The sequence below is a fragment of the Seriola lalandi genome, unplaced genomic scaffold, assembly GCF_002814215.2.
Source record: "Seriola lalandi dorsalis isolate HSWRI2012SDOR001 ecotype SW California unplaced genomic scaffold, Sedor1 jcf7180002054293, whole genome shotgun sequence".
NCBI lineage: Eukaryota > Metazoa > Chordata > Actinopteri > Carangiformes > Carangidae > Seriola > Seriola lalandi.
In genome coordinates, this window is record NW_019524846.1 from 140894 (window position 1) to 161516 (window position 20623).

Genomic DNA, 20623 nt, shown 5'->3' on the forward strand with positions numbered 1-20623 from the left:
GGATCAGTCACCACTGGGTCCAGATTAGAGTGGCCCTGAATCCCCCATACTGCCTGAAGAGCCCTGTATACTGATAAGACTCTCTCTGCGTGCACACACATACACATACACATACACATACACAAACTGCACACATGCAGAATTCACAAAGGCCAACATGTGCTCAAGACTTACCAAATAAATCAGGACATCTTAATAAAACACCCATTAGAAAAGACAGCAGAGTCTCTGCAGCACTTAGCAGCAGTCAGTGCACAGGAAGCACAATAGCTTAATTTACTAAATAACCAGCGAACCTCAACGCTCACCACAAATGTCTGATTGACAAATAGGAGTTGAAACTGCAGAATAATGTTCATCTAAAGTCTGATTCATTCCAGTACATTTAAGGCAGCGGAGCTCATATCTCGGCAGGCAGCAGCTCACGTCTTCAAGGAATCACAGATTTAAAGGGAGCTTTTAGTTTGTTTCTAGACATTTTTCGAGCTCCTGTGACACTTCACACACTTCACTTCACAGCTGTCACACCGAACAAACAACAAGAGCAACTGTGGCTCTATTTCCCTCAAAGTGGAAAAACATTATGATATGAAAATTAGGTGCGTCTCAGATGAATCGAACTCCAAGGATGATGAAATCCCCGCAGAGTCAGTACATCACCTTGATGGAGTTGGAGCGGCATTCTGGGCTCAGCACATTTCAGCAACAGATTCGGTTGGGACAGACTTTTCTTTCGTCTCCTTCTTCTTAAACCTTGTATCTGCAACATTTTGCCTTGAGGCAGAAAATATATTTAAAGAATATTTTTAAGTTCATCTTGGTGGGTCTATAAGCATCCTGAGGCTGCAAAAAAGCTGATGTTTGCGGGTGATTATATCTTATGTTGCATCTTATTGCAACACAGCATACTCTGATACACTATACTAAGGGCATTTTATGTTATATATTGATATGGGCCAGTATATTTAGGGCTCACTGATGTTTTTTCTCATTTGTATTTTCCAAAACTACCATCTACAGCTCCAAAGGTTTTCAGTTTTTCATGGTTTGTTTGGTTTTTTTTTTTACATTTAAATTACTTAGAGGTAACTTGTTTCCAGACGTCTGAATCACTCAATACAGCTCTTAATTTGTTTGGCAATTCAAATCAATCTCATTGACAACTGTTTTCATCAGCTGAAGAAACAATCGATCGGCCAGAACTTTGTTGGTGGGAACAGGAATGGAGACGTCATCTTCCTACATAGCTTGCAAACGACCTGACTGCACCCCCAAGGAACAGCAACAGAAAACACTGAAAACAGGGGATTTTTTTTTTTTTTACACAGGCATTTGTACATCAAATTACAGAAATAAGAAACTATTAAATCCACATATTTCTTTCATTGTTGTGAGAAGCATTAACTGCTCATTCTGTGTCAGCTGATTGATTTGCTTTTGATTGGTTTGGGCCAAAACCAAACAAGTATTATGTAAAGTATTATGATCAGATATGCTACAATGTGTTATGCCACAGCACACATTTAGTTAAACTGCACTGCATTACATTACATGTCACGCTATGCTATTATATCAAACAGCACACCGATATATTACATTATGTTTTATGATACATGTCACTATGTTTTGTTATGATTAAGTGTAAACTGTAAGCAACACTCTGTAGCACTCCATTATGTTAGATTATGGTGTGATACAATTTGCTGCACTGGACTGGACTGTGTTGATGTTTAAAAGCTTTTACACTTTCAATCATCAGCCTTTAATATTTTTACTGCTTTCCTTTGTCTCCATCCTGAAAGATATTTTGTTTGTAGAATTGAATTCATTCATGCTGTAAAACTACAGGTTTCACAGATGCTGTTTTTGGCAAATCAGAGGACTGAGAATATCTAAGTGAGCTACCGCCCTCTCCCCCTCTCTCCCCCTCTCTCCCTCTCTCCCTGATGGAGTGTCCCCTCCGGAGCCTCAGCCATCAGTCTTCAGGAGCATCTGAAGGACCTTGACTGCCTTGGAAGATTTTTACAAGATTGATTCTTTGGATTTTAAACTGCTCAGGCTAGGAGTCACTTTGTGTCAGTCTCTAGTCTCTGCTCCTCCAAACACACTAAAGCACCATCTGCCCTGTCACATAAAGGCCACAGGTTTGATCCTCACAGTGTGTCCTGCCAAAAAGGAAAAAAAAAAAAAAAAAGGTGTGTTTGAGAAAGACGTCAACCTGCTCACTCATCAGTCAAATGCTCGTAATGTCAAAACTGCCTGTGGTATCATCTGAGGATTTAGCAATTTTGTAATGCCAGATGAAGGATCATTAAATTAACTTTAAAACCCTTTAAAATCCCACTGAATCATAAGAAATGCTCAGTAGTCAAGCTAAGAGAAAGACGAAATGCCTGTTCTTCACCAAACAGCCCTAACCTGTAACTGCCAAAAAAAGTCACATTTTCAGAGATTAATGTCATTTTTAACTCATGCTAATGCAGTTCTGAAAACATACACCTGGATTTTACATTATACTTCCTGTTATACCATTCTGAGGAGCGACAGGAGCCTAAAGGTTACAGAAGTCAGCTTGTGACAAAGCCTTGCAAAGCTAGACTACATCATGAGGGCAATGGTTTTTACTTGGGTTGATGATCTGATTCAGATCCGGCTGATTGATTTTGGTTCCTGTTCATATGCATTTTATCCAATTTTGGTGATTCATGGGAAATGTATGAAATTGCTATCAGAAATCAATGGGCAGAATCAAAAAGCATATTCTTACTTAATCCTAAATTTTGCAACTGGTTGCAGATCAGAACTGGTTCGCCATACTCTTGTTTGCAAAACATGGTTTCAATGCATTTAGGAACCATCCCAATCAATTGTGCAAACCAGGTACCAGTTCAGTGAACACTAGGGAGCGTGTGAACTATCACACTGACTCATCACCTTTTAAAACTTACAACTATCAGGTGTTATCAATGTAAAATGACAAATGATCCCGCTGCTGTGTGACCTGTGACCCTCAGAAAATTATTGGTAGATAGTTTAAAGAAACGATTGTCAGTCACCATGTTTTTGCAGTATTACAGTAAAACTAGAAGCAAGGCACTCAATATTGCTGTCACACCAGGTGACAGGATGTGTTCATGTCGATGTCTGATTGAAGGAGAGAGCTGTCAGTCAGCAACTTTTATCTGTGGCCCTGTCAGACAAATGTGAAAATTGTGGGCTGCCTTTGCAAGGTTACTACGACTATAGCTGGTTTTTCTGTTCGCTGAAATGCTCTTAAGGCATGCACTGAACCCAAACAGCGCAAGACAGTACACGGCAATATATGTGAGAATGTGTAACGTTCATCTGCCCTGTTAAACTTACTATACTTCCTGTTCCTGTTCTAACTCTCTTCCGTTGCTGACAACTCCAGGTGTTGTCTCGGCAGCAGACTCAAATCCCAACTACACTGGCAATAATTCATGCAAAATATTTGAGCAAATATTATTTTGGAAAACCACCATTTTGTCATCAAAATCCACGGCTCTATGGCTGCTGTTGTAAGTGCAGAGAAAACAAGTGGCACATCCAAATGGGATTCATGGTCACAGCTGAAATGTAATTTGTCTAATCCTGTTATCTGCCGTTCCAAAGGCTTTCCTCTATCTGCTTCTTCTCCCTATCGTTTCTGTTGCAGCCCAGCGTGGGCGTCTGTGTGTGTTTGCATGTGTGTGTATATGCGTGTTTGTTTGCTTGCGTGGGTGTGAAGCAAACACAATTAAGGGGGTCGCTTTAGAAATCGTGGCATTTCTTTTTCATGAGTATTATTCACCGTAAAAGTAGAATCATGGGTAAAACATCAAAACAAAAAGAACATAATCTGTTAAAACTGCACTGGGAAACTTGACACGGTGGCTGCTCTGAATGAAATCACAGGATAACTGTTCAAACTATTTGATTTTAGTTCATGTTGGTAGGTGACAGCAACAGCCTGAGTATATCTCACTCATGTTTGGAGGTTGCAGTGCAGCTCTAACTGTAAACCCCGGGGAAATGCACTTTGCTCTCAAGTTTCACTCATTAGCAGTGATGTTATGAAGTGTCTTTCACTGGAAACATTTGTTTTACTTAAAAGGGTTATGCAACAAGTCTACAGCCACGCTAGCGGCTCTGTGCACAGCAGAGAAAGATGACAGGAAAATGCTCGAGAGACAGAGATGCAACAGAGGTTGGTGTCTTAACCCTAACATTAGCAATAAGCACAAAGTACAGCTGAGGCTGATGGGAATATCATTCATTTTTTTCCATAGATCAAAGCATTAGATAAATTGAAATTTTAACCTGATGATGGCACTAGAGGAAAAGTCACCAAATCATCCTAACAAGGTAATGAATGTTTCTAACAAATTTCATGACAGTGCAGATTTAGTGCAATACTTATTGAGACATTTAAATCAAAAGCCACAAATGTCAACTTCATGGTGGCGCTACAAGGAAAAGTCACAGGATCACCAAAGTCAGTAAGCTTCATCATCTGGGGAACACGAATGTCTGTTCAAATTTTCATGAAATTGACCCTTTTAGTTGTTGAGACAAATGGCGAAAAGTCATGGGATCATCAGTCAGCTTTATATCCAGAAACATGAATCTCTGGTGGCACTAGATGAAACGTCAGGGGATAACCAAAGACCTGGATTCATCCTCTGGGGACCATCATTGTCTGAACTAAATTTCATGGCAATCCATTCAATAGTTGCTGAGAAACTTTGCTCATATTTTACAGGCACAATAAAAATACCATCGGAACTGGAGGTGCCATTCCTTCCACCTGTTGGGGACAACACATTTTGTCTACTTATGTACGATTACCTTATAATCCTCTATATGATGTCATAAAGGTGGCCCAAAACGGCAATCAGAGTTTTGAGGGTTTTGCATGTGCATGTATCAACAACATTTTTTTGTTTGTTTAGGTTCTGTTTAGTAACTTATATTGTGTTGCAGGTGTAATAGGACACATGTGTGCTTACTTTATCCATCCATTATTACCACTTAACTATTACTATTTACTATGATTTACTATGTTACTATTACCCAATCAAAAACTGTACACTGTTATAAAGTTATTCTATCCAGTTGTTTATTACAACATACAGTGCTGCATTCGTGCAACTTTTAGGCCCACTGGGAAACACCTTATGAAGAAGCAAACAAATATGTAAAAGATGAGATCTCACACACTCAAGTCCAAAGAAGGGCTCTCATCTTTTTCATCTTATGCCAGGAAAGCGGTGATAAAATTGATTACAGAATGACAAACCCCTTTTCACTATTTTACAGCTACAGGTTTTTAATAGAATAAGTACATTAACTTTCTGAATACGAACACATACATGTGACCTTGAAAACCTTCTTCATGTACTGAGGGACCCACAGGAACTCAACCAACCGTTATCCCATCTTCCCTCTTAAGCTGTCGCAGCAGTTACGGCCCAGTAGGCCAAGATTGATGACACTGAACATTTTAGTTCAATTACTTGATTTTGCTCGAGGTCATTTGGGGCAAAGAATGCAATGAATGTGAAGAACCACTCCCAAGAATGATCCTCTTGGCCCTATAAAAGCACATGATCAATACAGGCGGTAAAACAGCTTTGTCCCTGTGAGGATGGAGAGAGATAGGGCGACAGAGAGTTGGAAGACTGTCTGAGTCTTTCTCTCCGTCCAATCTGGACCATGTTCTGATGCCGTATATACTGCTGGCAGATTTATAACTGGTGTACATTATGCTGTTATGCAGGCTACTGTACTCCAGCCTGCCAGCTCCTGATTCAGCCTTTCTACACACTCGCTGTGACTCGAGATGTGGTGAATACCTTTACTCACATGGAAAGTGAAAGATTCATTACTCACGGTCCATCTGTAATTTTTATACACACGTCAAATTCAATTTCCTCCCTCTCCATAAAAGACTATCACCAGATATCCAGGCCAGTGGGATGGCTATGGGTCTCCCATCTGACTTCTGCTCTCTGTGGTTCTCCGGCACTTTTACTGCTGTTACAGCCATGTGTACTTCTGCTACTGCTGCTTCCATGACAACTGTACTGTCATAGGACTTCAAATGGACTTCAAGATGACTAAAATAATCTAGGAGAGCAGATGCCCCCAACTGGATGAATGACTGTTGGTATCAAAGTGGGATCAAACAACATACATAACACAAAACGGCATATTTTTTTTCCAAATCTGTCAGCTCAGATCACATCAGTGAAAGCATTACTAGTGTCTGGGAGGGATTTCTGGTATGTCCATTAAAAACTACACTGTGCACAAACCTGCAGCAAAGAGATCATAAACTACAACACCCAGGAAGATTTGCTCAAACATGGTTCATTTCGTTGTGATAATTAAATAACAACAAGTGACTGATACTCTAGCCTAACTCTCAAAGTTTACGTCCGCACAGAATGAATACAACCCATTTTTAACTCAACAAAAGATGGTGCACTGTTTTATCTGCTATAGCTGCAGCAGTGAAGCAGTGGAGCAGCGTACAGTACACTTCCCAGGTTAAAATGTGTGGAACAGTACGAATATAGAGTCAGAAATATAGTCAGAAAGCTCAATCCATTTTTCCCCAAGATGAACTTGCCCAAACACACTTACATATTAAACAAATGTAGACACAGCAGCCTGCAGCGATGCTCAGCAAACATGGAAGGTAAAGCTGCACTACTGCTGCCTGTTGCTTGGTTCAAACAAAGGCCTATATCTATCTTTGCCGATTTGGGTTCACAGTGATAATCGCTGCTATTCTACACATCTCCATTCTTTAAATGCTTCCTGAGTAGGGTTAAATATCTCACCAGCACCATTACTAACCCCAACTTGGAAACAGGAAGTAAACAAGTGAACCCAGTGGACAGGGGGAACACAAACACGGAGCAGTTACACAATGTGAGAAGGGCACTGAGTTGTAGTAGCACTTTCAGCTAACAAAAATCTTAATGTATTGCTCTTATTCGATGCGATCGCCTGCAACAGTGGAATTGACATCATTTCAAACATGACCACGCACTGAGAACAACATTACGCGTTGAAGCAAAAGGTCAAACCCCACACAGCTGGTCATTGATCTGCTGTAGACATAATCAAATCACAAAATAAATGTCCAGCACACTACACTTCAAAATGATACACTGAGCTCAGCAGCTGTACATGTTATACTAATCTTTGTTGCATACTGTATACAACATACTTTAACATTTTATACACATAAGAAATTATACAATACAGTCAGAAATGTATCGGAAAAAGCAGTGTTTTTTTCTCAATGTTTAATACTCACTTTTTTTTGGTTTTTCAAGATGTATCTGGAGTTGTTGTTTTTTTTATAATGTGTTTCCAGTTGTGGGCAGCTCCTTCATTTCATTAGTGCATTGCTTTGTGGGACAACAATGTTTTTGTATGCACAACTACTCTTTACTACACTTAATTCTGTCACTTTTCCAGTGCAAATACAAAAGCAAATTGAGAACCTGCTAAGAATAAGCTCGCACAGTAGTATGGAATTGAGACACAGAGATTGTCTACACCTATTTGCACTTGGCACAAGGGTAGGAAACAATCTGGACAGGTTGTGGGTCACTTGCAGGACGAACACACACACTGTTAAACATTCAATCACAACCAAAGTTAAGATTCTTTGAGGAAACAGTTCTAACCACAGGGATACTGACTCACTTCAAACAGGAAGGCTTGAATTGATTCTCCAGTTAATTAATGTTCAGTTCAGACAGATTCACAGAGGAGAACTTCAGCAGGAAATAGACCTGACATTAAACATGCCTGCAGCTCCACGTCCCCCCTGCTTTACGAGGATTGCAGAGGTTTCATTATAGCTGCTCAGCTCCTCCCCTGCTGTCCTGCGATATGCCAGCTTCTCTTTCACACTTGGCAGTAGTGCAGCATCGCTGAATGCACACCCAGTATAGAGGAAGCTGTAATTACTGTACCTCCATTCTGCTGGTCAGCACGACAGTCTCATAAAAGGAAATGAAATGGTCCAGCTTCTATCTTTGAGGGAGTAATGTACCACGAATATTACATTAGCATACATTCACATGGACATTTTATCTGTGACAGTGAAGTGAGGGAGCGCAGCCACAGAAGGCAGGGCACGCGGGAAAAAAAGGCCTGGATGCAGAGATGCCTTGCTCAGGAGCAAAAGAGCAGAAGGGGAGGGTCCAGCGAGGTGTAAGCTTTCTCTTGGGACATCCTTGTTTTCCCATGAGGAATTACACCACCAAATTTTGAATTAGTCATTTTCCTGTGGACTGATGCATTTTACCACTGTGACCAACATTTCGAATTCTTTGGAAGTGGATTTTCACAGCTCATTCCTCCAGGGATCAAACAAACTTTACTATATTTCGACTTTTATGCTTCGAATACTAAAGTGACTGACATCAAGGTCAGTCAGGTGAGGTGAGGCAGAACTATAAATATAAAACAGAGCAGCCATGATCAGTCTGTCAACACTTCAGTCTGTAAAGCCGTCACACTAGCAGTCAAGCCTTTGCCAACCTTTCCCTCAGCCGTTAAAATGAATAAATTAGAAATAAAACTAGCGTGAAAACCGTCAGCCTGACATTGAATGAGCAGATATGAATTTCAGTGTGATGCTCGGGGCTATTTCAACACATCGCTGTGCAAAATATTGTACCTACTGTATGACCTTCCGCTTACAGAACTGTAACTGAATCCACTGTGCCATCCTGGCAGCAGCCAGGGAGACACACTGAAGAGGAAACGCTTCCAGGACAAACAACAAGTCCCATCTCCTCTCATCTCTCTGCATTAGTTAAGTTGTGGCTCTCTTCTAATTGTTGATGAAGTTTCTGCAATAAACTGATTGGTGAAACTCAGAAGTGTTTGATTCGCACACCTGTCCATAACCAACAGAGGGTTTAAAGACCCGTCCTGAGTAAACTATTAACCTGTTGCATATGGTATGTCTCCAGTCATACTCCAGTCCAGTGTTTTCAGGTGCCATAAGAACTAATAGAGGCACGACTTGGAAAAATGCTTTAAATCTCCAGCATAATGAAAGCAGCAGGGAGCAGATAAAAGACACAGCAGACTCAGCAGAAACCCCTCAACCTTCCCACACACCCATTACATCTTGAGAACATCAGAACCTTTACATGAACAGCAATCAGTTTAAGATTAAAGGGGTATAGCTTTACATGGTTCCAAGTAATTTGTGGTCTCTGTAATATCTACACGCACTTCACCATGTTGCATATGAATGAAAAACTTTTTCCTGATATCTAAAAGCATTTACTTGCCCCACATAATGAAAAGCTATTATGACAACCCTATTAGATAGACTCTCAAGTGTTTTTAAGATGAATTGTGGATGCGCACGTTAAAGATACCTTCTCTTACGAAATGCATGTTAGCCAAGGGATATCTTAAGATAATTTTGTTGGTTTTCCAAAAGGTTACTCATAAAATTTGTATTTTCTTTCACATGGTAGATAGATAGATATTAAAGCCACATATAACATGTAAAATATTTAGCAAAAAAAGTATTTGCACAAAAGTAGCAAGTTATATCCAGTACTGACTGACATTTATAAAGACATTTTAAGTCAAGTGAAGTAATAATTATGCATGTGAAAACTGAAGGGGTCAGACTGGAGTGAAAACAATCATATATCATAATGACGATATTTATCATTTCCAAGGTGAAAATTTTGGCATCAGCAGAATTACAGTTAAATCTCAGCTGTGACATGTTTTATTCATGGTGAAAACATATTTTTGCACATATTTCTTCTACATTCACCTCAGGTCACAGGAATATTATCTGGGTCACGTGACCTCTGACCCTCTTCCTTATTGCAGCTCAGTGTGGGTACAAATCAGAAAGAAACTGCTTACTGCAAGTGTAAATGTTGCATTGAAGCTTCAAGCAATGCTTGCGTAAGAGGGGTGCTACAGGACAAGTTCAAATAATGATGAATAAAACAAGTCGGGGAGCTGGTGGATAGTGACGACAAAGGGCTGAAATTTCATGAAAGATGTTTTAGGATAAAAATAAGGAGGTCTGTGCATGAACAGTGTGAGTGTTTTCTAAGCAGGAAAAGGTTTACGCTACAATCTGGAAGTAATTTATAAGTAAGGGTGTGAAGGTCATGAGAGGTGGATAAGTGATATTGATCTCCAGCTCCAGTGACCTTAGTTTTTTCTTTCCCAACTTAAAATATTTATAATGTAAAGGAAGTATTCCTTAAACTAAGACAAAGTCATGCTTATGATACATTTCCTTTTTTGCTTTTGTTACACAATTATTATCAATGTTTATACCAGGAAATCTGTGGTTCAAAGTCACAACATTTCAGGTGACCGGTGATTTGGGGGAAATATCATTATCACTTACAGCGCCAAACTGCAGAGCGTGTGTGTGTATAGTGTGTGCTCATGTTCCTTAATGTCCATTTCTGTCTTTGTAAATGTTCAGAAGACTGTATTTGTCTGTTTGTGTCTGAAGCCGCGTATCTAGCTGTGTGAGAGTACGTAAATGTCAAAGACAATTGTGTCATTTTAAGGGTGTCATAGTGTGTGCGTATGTTTGTCAGTCTGATTATGTCTGGAAGTATGTCTGGAAGTGTGCACGTCTGTATATGTGTGTCTGTGTGTGTGTGTTTTTGATGAGTCACCACGGATACAGCAGCCAGCAGCAGTAGAGCTACGTTTGCAGATAACAGCGTTTCTGTTCCAGAGGCCTCCGGCTCTGCCAGCAAGCCTTCCTCTCAGTGGCCTCATCCTCACCCAGCCTGGCCACACTTCAGAGCTGCGTTCACATCCACACGCCACACATCATCTTGCACAATGCCACAGTGAGAATTGTCATCCCAGCTATACTTGACTGAAAACGATACCTACTCATATTCATGAGCCTGCAGGAGATTTAATAGAAACTATACAACTCAGTGTTTTCTTGCAGGTTCATAGATTCAAACTGGGTGTCTAAATATCCACCAAACTGGCCAGAAAAACAGGGCGACTATCGGTAAGAACATACTGTTTTGTGGCTGTAGGTCAGTAAAATGACTAAATGCAATGCAAACACAAAACATAGGAGGTTTGGAGTAACACAGCAAATCATCACTACTACTACATCACCACAACCATCCACCCCTTCCTGCCTTTTCTTCCCGTGTTCTCATTATTGTGTACTATGAAATAACAACAACAAACTTGAATATTTTATAGGTGAAAGGCTTCACTTTTTGGCTCTTCGTCCATATCATCTAACCAAATGAGGAGTTATAATTTTCAGCACAGGTAGCCTGGACCTTAACCACCTGCTGGATTTATTATTATTTCATCATCATCTATGCAAAAACTTCAAATGTATATTTGATGCTGATCTTGCATCAACTCGCAACACACTGGTAAGTAAACAGCCATTAATGCTATCGTTAACTATGTAGCAATAGCAAAACTTACAAGTAGCTCCTTTGAAAGTAGTATCAAGATAATATATTGGTGTTGTTTAGAAATATTAGCCAGGCTCAGCAAGATAAAGAAATTGTGTGCACCTGGGTCACTTTCATTGGAACAAATGGATTCTTCATCCTTTGTTTGAGATAGCCATGGGTAAAAGCAGCTGATAAGATAGCTTGTTCTCTCCTGCCAGAAACCAGCCACCATGTGGAGATTCAGATCGATTCTAAAATTTGAGTTTGTTGTTCATGGACCTTAAACCTTAAGATGATGTGGTCTGACTGTTTGACTGACGCTGCAGTCAAGACACTGGACTTTAGCTTCATGTCCTGATAATGCTGCAGTGCAGTTTGGACACAGCTTGTCTCACCTTTAATGTGTGACTACAGTAGATTCGACTCGCAACTGCATGGCATGAAATACCGATCCTGCAGCCAGAAGAACCTTGAGGGCTTTTCAATAATTCACACAAACCACTCCTGAAACACTGAAACACTTTTCCCATCCCCGGGTAGTTTGAGACCCTCCCCACCCACCTCAACCCCAACCCAACACACACACACAGATATATGTACACCACTACCACAACCTAAAACCACTACTCCATGCATGTTGTCCCAGAAAATACATTGAGTGGAGTATCAGCAGGAGGAAGCGAGTGTAGGCTGAGTACGGTAATCTGCCTCCAGAAAGCAAGAGAGACAAAATCTATGTCGCACAGACCTTTCCCACACTAACAATGGCTTTAACTTGGATTAAAAAGGGCTCATTTAAATTCCACACAACCCAGAGCAGGTTTAAGTCTGTACTGATGGGACTCTCTTTTGGCAGCAGAGGCTTTATTTTAATTACAGTATGCCTTGTGTCACAACAAATCCCACTAACCTTCAGATGAATCTTGTGTGGACATGATGCAAGATTGTTGGTCACAATTAACAGCAAACATGTGCTTCACTGGGTGACTTAATTTTGACCAGCCTGCCTTGCTCTCCAGTGAGGTTCTTTAATGTATTTTTCATGACTCAGATACTTTATCTGTGAATAATATAAAACTTTTAAAATACAGACGTTTCTACAAGGCCAGCCCACAGAGACGGCAATACTCAGACACAGCTGTTTTGCAGTATCGTAGTGGCAACTTTTCCAATGCTTAATAACATATAACACCTGCAGGCTGATAAGGGTGTATGTGACTAATGCATCGCTGGTGTCAGGTCAAACTGTGACAACGGTCAGTCAGTTTCTCCAGACGTTTTGAAAAAGGGTTCATCAGTTCAAATAATGTCAATGTTCTATGTATCGCCAACACTGATGATAGAAATGGTCTCCCAGGGACGATTTGTCCGGGTTAATAAGGGCGCTTAGGCTAACTGTTTCCTAAATTAACTGAGGACGATCAAATATTTAGTTTCCCAGCCGGAGAGGCTCTTACAGAACAACTTAGCGCTGACAGGCCAAATGTTGCAAGCAGCTAGTTGTATTTTCTCACAGTGTTTTGAGCTGTCGGCACAACACACCATTATACAACCTGTGTATTAAATACATTTTGTCTGTTGCTGCTGTGGTAGCTGTGACAGCCCTGACTGCAGACTCCGCTGGGAAATCAGCCCACTTCCTGTTGTATCATAGGCGCTCGAGGTGGAGGAATTAAGAAGTGTGTGTGCATGCGTGTGTGTGTACTGTGTGTGTTTGTGGCGGGGTGGAGACAGGAGGATATACAGAGGCTGCTCTACAGTTATTTAGTCACAGCCTCCTCTGTGAGAAATGGGTCAGAGCAGCGCGGCACCTGCTGCTGGGTGTTGATGTGGGAAATCAATGCACTTCTTGCACTGTACTTTAGCTGACGTGTGCACGTAGTGAGGGAATATTTAACCTGGCAGTGTTTTTTTTTTTTGTCTAATATGAACATGTTTGCCCATGAGGAAAACACTAGTTTGTACAAAAGGCCAAGTTAAAAAAAAAAACATACAAAACATTTTGTCGTACAAGACAGTCTTATTTTGAAGCCCTAAGGCAATGTTACTTTCTCCACAATTCCTGCTGGTAATGACAGAATTTTACTCTCCAGCTTCATTGCAGAGATGAACAAAGACAAAAAAAGATGCAGTGACACCACCTCACACAGCTTCAACTGCATGAGCAACTGCAAGCAGTTAACAGAGGATTTATACACACCAGGTTTATGTCTACAAAACACTAATTTACAAAAATGGGAAAAAATAAATAAAACAGGATTAAAACAAATAGAATTTTTCTTTGACTCCAGAATATCCACTGTATGTATATAAAAAAAATTAAAAAATTAAAAAAAAACAGCCAACAATGGGAGTAGCCAATATACAGTATTGACATCATTTAAACAGCAAGACAAATGCAAGAAGACAATGTTGGTGGAGTGCGGCTGGGTGACATATTGACAGATCAATATTGGAAGGTATGACTGGATATAACCTGTGATTTAATTTACTAATACACCTAAAAATGTGTCCACTTGTAGTCTGAATTATTATAAGTCATATAAACTGAACAGTAAGAGAATCTTTTTGTTTGGTCACCATATTCCCATTAACATGGTAACTGTCACATTATCAAATGTACAATAAGGTGAGGCACTTTGAACCAAACTGTTTTGAAACACCAGCAGCACCACTGGGATGTGAACCTCTCTAACTCCAGCGGTGTGAGTGCTTCGCTGAATCCACTGAGACTCAGGACCGGCCCCTCACCTTGTGCCCTCTCTCTGTCCACCACGCTTCTTTACTGTATATGATTTAAATAAAGGGGACCAAAGTGAGCATCCAACTCCTGACCACTACAGTCACGGCCTTGCTCTACAAACCATCTTTGCTATATGAAATGATGCGGTCAAATGCCAGCAGCAGCAGGCCACCCAGACCGGACTGTGTAAAAGATAATCACAGCAACAGCAAAATGGCAAAAAAAAAAAAAAAAAAAAAAATCCCAAGACTCCAGCTCTTGTTGTCCCTGGCAGCCTTACACACACATTTCACGTTGAATTAAAAGTGAAAGGACATCTGAAGTCACACATTTCTGTGCTGGGAAATGTGACATTTTCGCCACTGTAACTTGAGTGAGGGCCACTTCCTCACATCAAAGGGTCCGAGGCAGAGACATGTCTACAACTACAAGCATTTGAATCCAGAGTCTGAGGAACTGGAAACGTTTTTCTCGCGGGTAACAAACAGAAACTGTGATCCCATCTGCCTCATTTCATCAGTGCACATACCTGATCTCGTTACATGGTCCGTTTGTCCAACTCGGGCTAATCCTGTGGAGTTTGACCATGAAAAGCCACCAGCATTCCTATCGGTGCGGGAGGAGAGCGGAGGAGCGCTGAGCATGGGACTGCGGCGGAACTTCTCCAAGGATGAACCCCGAGTCCAGAGCGCACAACGCCGCCAGAAAAACCCAACGCTCCCGCCTTGGGACCAGCAGACTAGAGGTCAGAGGGACGGCAGCAGAGCAAGCCACAACCGGAGGACACCGATAAACGGATCATAGTCACGGTGCGACAACAGGAGCAAACACACAGGTAAAGGACGGCGACAAGGCTTCGGATCAGGCGCCTTTTACGCGCATGTAACCTGTGAAACCGCTTTAACCTTCACACACAAACGTGGTCTTCTCGGGACACCAAGGGGGCAATCACAGAAATTCAAACGAACACATCCAACAAGTGAGGGACGAGAATGCGAAATGACGGAGTCCGCTGCTGGGCGGACTGGGAGGAGGAGGTGGGAGGAGAGGAGCCGCCCCGAATCACACACAACATCCTCCCTGCCCAGGCAAAGGACTTGATATGGTACATTTAAGAGAGGGACACTATAAAAAAAACAAAAAACAAAGGCCTGTATGTGGAAACACATGGTTGTTCCTAGAGGAAATATCACTAAGATATCATAAGAAGTAGGACGGAGTAAGGTCCCTACACATTTGTCAATTGAGTTTGTGGCAGAAAATTATAGGAGGTATGTCACTGAGACTTTAGATCACACAGTATAAGGTACAGTGCCACCTCTTGTAATCTCCTAATGTGCATCATATTAGGAATAAATGAAGATAAATGCCAAAAAATACAACAAAAAAAAAAGCCACTGAACGCAGACATATGCACTAACATATCTGGGATTATAAAGTCACTGCTGATCACTACAGACACGTTAGCTGAAGAAAGTAATCTGAACATTACAGTGATGGTCGGTTCGGGATGTTTCCATTAGAAAAAGGAAGCTGGGTAATGTGGTTGCGCCCTGCACACAGTAAATAAATGCAACAGTAACCCCCATCCCAACCCACCCCACTCCCCCACCAGCCCAAACACAGACCACTGAGCTACAGTAATTGATTTGCCCTCAATCACTGGTCCCTTAATCTACTTACTGTTGCAACCAAGTCCACGCAAAATATCTACGGAGATGGAAGGCTTGGCTGGCCGAACAGGGCTGTGCTGCACCACAAAACTGAGACACTCACAGATTCAGAGCACTGAAAGAGCCGAGAAGATGCGGGTGATGGAGTAAGTTAGGGAAATTCCTTTTGGGGTTCACGCAACACCACATGCTGCAGTATTTGAAAAGCTTCAACAAAGAAGATCGGGTTGAGAGAGGTAAAGAGAGCAGACAACCCTTTATTTAGTAAGACATGTTGCAAAAGAAGTGCTCCAACGAAGAGAAATTAAAGTGGTTCCACTTTCATGAATCTCTACCCTGAAGATGACCAGATGGGTTGAAACCTGTTCCTTTTTTCTTATTTAAGAAGTCTGTGCTTTCTGATGTCTTTTGAAACTTTTGGCTTATAAATAAACCAACATGCAGTTTCTCCGTGAAAGTCAAAGCACAGCAAGTACTTGAGTGAGTTCATTTACATGCAGGCTGGTAATTTGATCTTCACATCATTAACACAGCACTTTCTGAAACTGCTATAAATGTTAACTGCTTTACTACAATGGCATAGTAAATACATTAGTTTCAGGGGTTTTTTTCTTTAGTTTGAGCTGCAATGATAGAACACAGCAGAGTAGCTGCTTGCCTGCTGCTGACCAGATTTGACTAAAAGGAGTTATAGTAAGTTATTACAGCATCCCAATTTGAGAGAGAAAGAGGGAGAAAAAAAAACAAAAATCTGAATCAAGAAAGAAAGAAAGAAAGAAAGAAAGAAAGAAAGAAAGAAAGAAAGAAAATCCAAATCAGAACGTGCGTTGCTAAAACTGAGTCTTGCCCCTTCCTGTCCCAACAAGTGCCGTTCAGCTTAATGATCTGTCATCCATTCTGAGGTTGGTGTTGAGCAGGTTTCTGAAAACTGACTGCTCATCTTTTCCTTGTTGCTGGGACTTTTTGCTCTTTGGCCACTCACTTCACATTCACAGCTAGATACATCTGATCATAAGACACATACCCACAGTTACTTGGTTAACGCCACTAAAACACCTGAATATTATTTAAATAGAAAAAAAAAAAGATCCTGAGAGTGCAGAGAGTCTGTCTGTCTGTCTGTCTGTCTGTCGTTATGAGCTTTGAAATATCAAAACGAAGGAGAGAAAACTTTTCCTGAAACAGCAGCTTCGGTTCATGATAGTTCACAGCTACAGAGCAGAGATGAAGCTGCTGGTTGCACAGCTCCATATGCACAACGTGTGTTCAGTCAGTTAGAAAACTGCCTCACTGCTGCAGAAAGCGATTTTTCCCTTAGTCGCCCAAAACACAGACACAGACTTTGTCGATGAGAAATAGTAGGCCTTTTTATGGTGAAAATTAGTCACAGCTGGAAGGAGACAAGTGATCATAATACATCCTTCCATTCCCTCCTTCAAAGGGATGAATTAACAAGATGAACGTGGGAGGTCTTTATCAATAAAGATGTTTTAAAAAAAGATGGTAGGGAATAGTTCAATATCATGATAAAAACACATCCTCACTTTCTTGCTGAGAGAAGATTGATACTACTTTTATGTCTATACACTAACTATGAAGCTACTACGAAAAGGTCACAGCAGGAATTTTTTTTTTCTGAACTACTTTTGCGTTGCCTCGCAATAAATTAGTAGCTTCAATACAACAGCCAACCCAACACTAATTCTAATTCATCGCACAAATGCAACCCCTCCTGGTAGTTAGTCTTAGACTCACTATAAATTAACATTTACTAACCAAAGCACAGTCATGGCAACAGCCAATCACAATGACGGCAGCAGCCAAAGCCTCACCATCCCAAGGCCATCAAGATTCTCAAGCAATAAAACATGATTAATTTCAAAGATTGAATTTTCAAGTTTTCTCTTGATGTGTTCTAAATATTAAATGAAAAAAAAAATTTAATTCTTCTATGCCATTCAGACTTTGAAAAAAAGAACAAAAATAAACCCTCTCCTAGATAAGAGCAGGAGGGCGTTCGTTCCATAGTGCAGAATCAGCTGGAGCAGAGGTATTGCCAGTGTTTTGTGGGTGTGTTTGATTTAACTGATGGTTCTGACTCTGGGGGAGGTGCAGCGAACTGCCCAGGTGTGACACTGGATCTGAGCCTCAAATTGCTAGCTCAGTCAGCAGTGACTTTTCCTCTTTGCCTGCAGGGCCACACTCGTACAGTATTACATTTTAGTCAGACTGGCACTAGCTCATGCTCAAGTTCAAGGGTCAGAGGTCTCAATGTCCGACAGAGCAGATGACACTAGTTTAAAAACAATAACTGACTGTAACACTTCAGCAAATATAACAATACATTATGTTTAACTTGGAAAAGTTAGGAGGGGTTGACGTGGTGGTTTGGGCGTGGCGGTTAACACTGTTGCAACATCATGTCAGCAAGCAGGCTAACAGTTTGTGATGAGTATTAATGAGTTTGATTTTAACCATTTGTTTCAATAAGAGCCCAAGCAGATGAACTAAACATTGGCTTGTTGGAATTCATTGATTGGTCTGCCAGACAAGCTATCCATTACAGTGATGAGCTTGAGCCAGAGGTTTGAGTCTCACAGTCAAACTCAATATGGAGACAGATGAAGAGAAACAGGAGATACTGTTCCATGAAGGACATTTTAAATGTATGTTTTATTTAGATTAAACAGAAGAAGAATTACTTGATGGTTAGCATGAGCAGCAAAAGCCGCTTTGGTTGATCAGAGTCCGATCTACCAAAACTACTGTATTATAAAACCCAAATTCCCACCCACAGTGTTTGCTGAAACACCAGGCAATAGGTGCTGCCTCTATAAAAGCTAATACAGAGGTGTACTGTAGCTGATACTGTATGTATGCAGTGAACATGCATCCATATAAATGATAGAAGCACATACTGTGCACACATGTACATATGCACACACCACTGTTCTTCGCATGGCCAGCTGTTTGGCAGAGTGTAAAGAGGGAGCAATATCTCTATGGCAACCTGGGGAGTAAGAGGTCACTGTGTGTGTGTGTGTGTGACAACAAAGCTAATGCTATTTCCTGTGCTGGGAGGCAGCTCTGACTTGATGCTTATCTGCACTTGCCCATCCCTGGTATTTTAGTGTACTGACTGTTGTATCTCAGGCCATGTCCACACTAATATGAATACAGATCAGTTTGCATGTCAGTGTTTTCTGTCCAAACACAGTTTTTAAGATAGTTTTGTAAAGGTTTCCCACCGATACTGAAAAAGACAATACAAAAAATGTTTGAATCTCTTCTTTTGGGTATGTTCAGGTCACTAGGGTTGTTTTCCTCTATATGTTGACCACACTGCTTTCAACTTTTAAGCTTGTTGCACATCAAAAGTTAAAAAAAAAAATACATAGCTGTCAAGCTGCCGATATCAAATCAAAGTCACTGCCTTACTATAAAAGTTAAAATAGAGAATTTTTCCACATTAAGCTTAATTTATGCTTGGTCTTTCTGTGTGGGTGTTTCCAAAACACTGGAAAAGGATGATATTTGCAAAGGATGATATGTCACACCTTACCTGGAATATACACATTAGACACAATAATTAAATGGGATAATTGCACACCTAAATTCTTTCTACCTTGTATGCTGTCTCTCATTAAATGGGGATTGGAACGAATAGGAATAAAGCTCTATTGTAGACTTATGTGGATGACTCATGGGGCTGATGGAAAGGAGCTATTTGTAAGTTTTGCTATTGCTACATAGCCACCGTTAGCATTAACAGCCATTTACTTACCAGTCTAGAAAACATTGCAAGTTCAGCATTAAACTTCTTTCCATTATTCACCAAGAGCTATCTCCAGCCATGGAAAGCACTCTTGGTAACTCTTGTTTATATCACATCTTTTCTTAGCACGCTAACCAGTTAGCCACGGCCCATCCCTTCACTTTCCGATAGCGACTCACTGTGGCCTCCAATCTACCCTGAAGACAAAGTGCTGCTCAGAGGCCGTATTATAACCTCGTGTTCTAATTGCAGCGATGGTCGAAGCTCCCCCCACTCCCGGCTCAGAGGCAGAAAAAAACTAGCCCCTTTAAGGGAGTCAAAGTACCACTGTACTCGAAACCTTTTGAAATAATTATGTGATTCTTTCATTCAGTTTTCTAACTGCACTGTGATCCTTATCATTCCTAACTCCACCAGGAAGGTGCAGACAGGCCTTGAGCGTCCCCTGTTAATCATGGAGCTGCCAAACGCTTTTGTTTTACAGCTTGACATAGTGCTTCACCAGCAGGGCATAACATGTTCCTTCTCTTTTACACTTAGCATTTTCTCAGTCAGCTTCAGTATGCCAGCCTAAAATGGGTTTTGCAGTATAATAATAACTAACTCTGACATGAGACTGTCACATAACGCTAAGCAAAACTGTCTGGAGATTGGTTTCATTTTTCACAGTTATCTGGTTGTACTGTATACAGGACTTAGATTCACAGCTGGTCAATGTGACTTTAAAATATAACTTTGTAAACACAATGATTACTGGTGACATTTTAATTTCCTCTGTCCCTGCAAAGATAAATGATAAATCTGGACATGGAGAAGAGGACAGAGGAAGCAAAGAGAAGCGGTGGGTGGGGGGGTAGGAGAGAACTGAATGACAAAAATAGGGGGCAAACGAAAGGACAAAGAAGGGAGAGAAAAGAGAGCAGGACAGAAAAGAGAAAGAACTGAGAGGAGCGGATGA

General features: G+C 40.9%; 1 protein-coding gene across 2 annotated transcripts in view; it reads right to left on the reverse strand.

Annotated features, from left to right (window-relative positions):
- fam163ab (family with sequence similarity 163 member Ab) overlaps positions 1 to 15195 on the reverse strand; it is a 22350-nt gene extending 7155 nt beyond the window's left edge. For both annotated transcript variants that reach the window (XM_023406042.2, XM_087173923.1), the window contains exon 1: positions 14747 to 15195. The gene's annotated coding sequence lies outside the window, so the exon portion shown is untranslated. The remainder of the gene's footprint in view (positions 1 to 14746) is intronic.
- Between the last annotated feature and the right edge of the window lie 5428 nt (positions 15196 to 20623).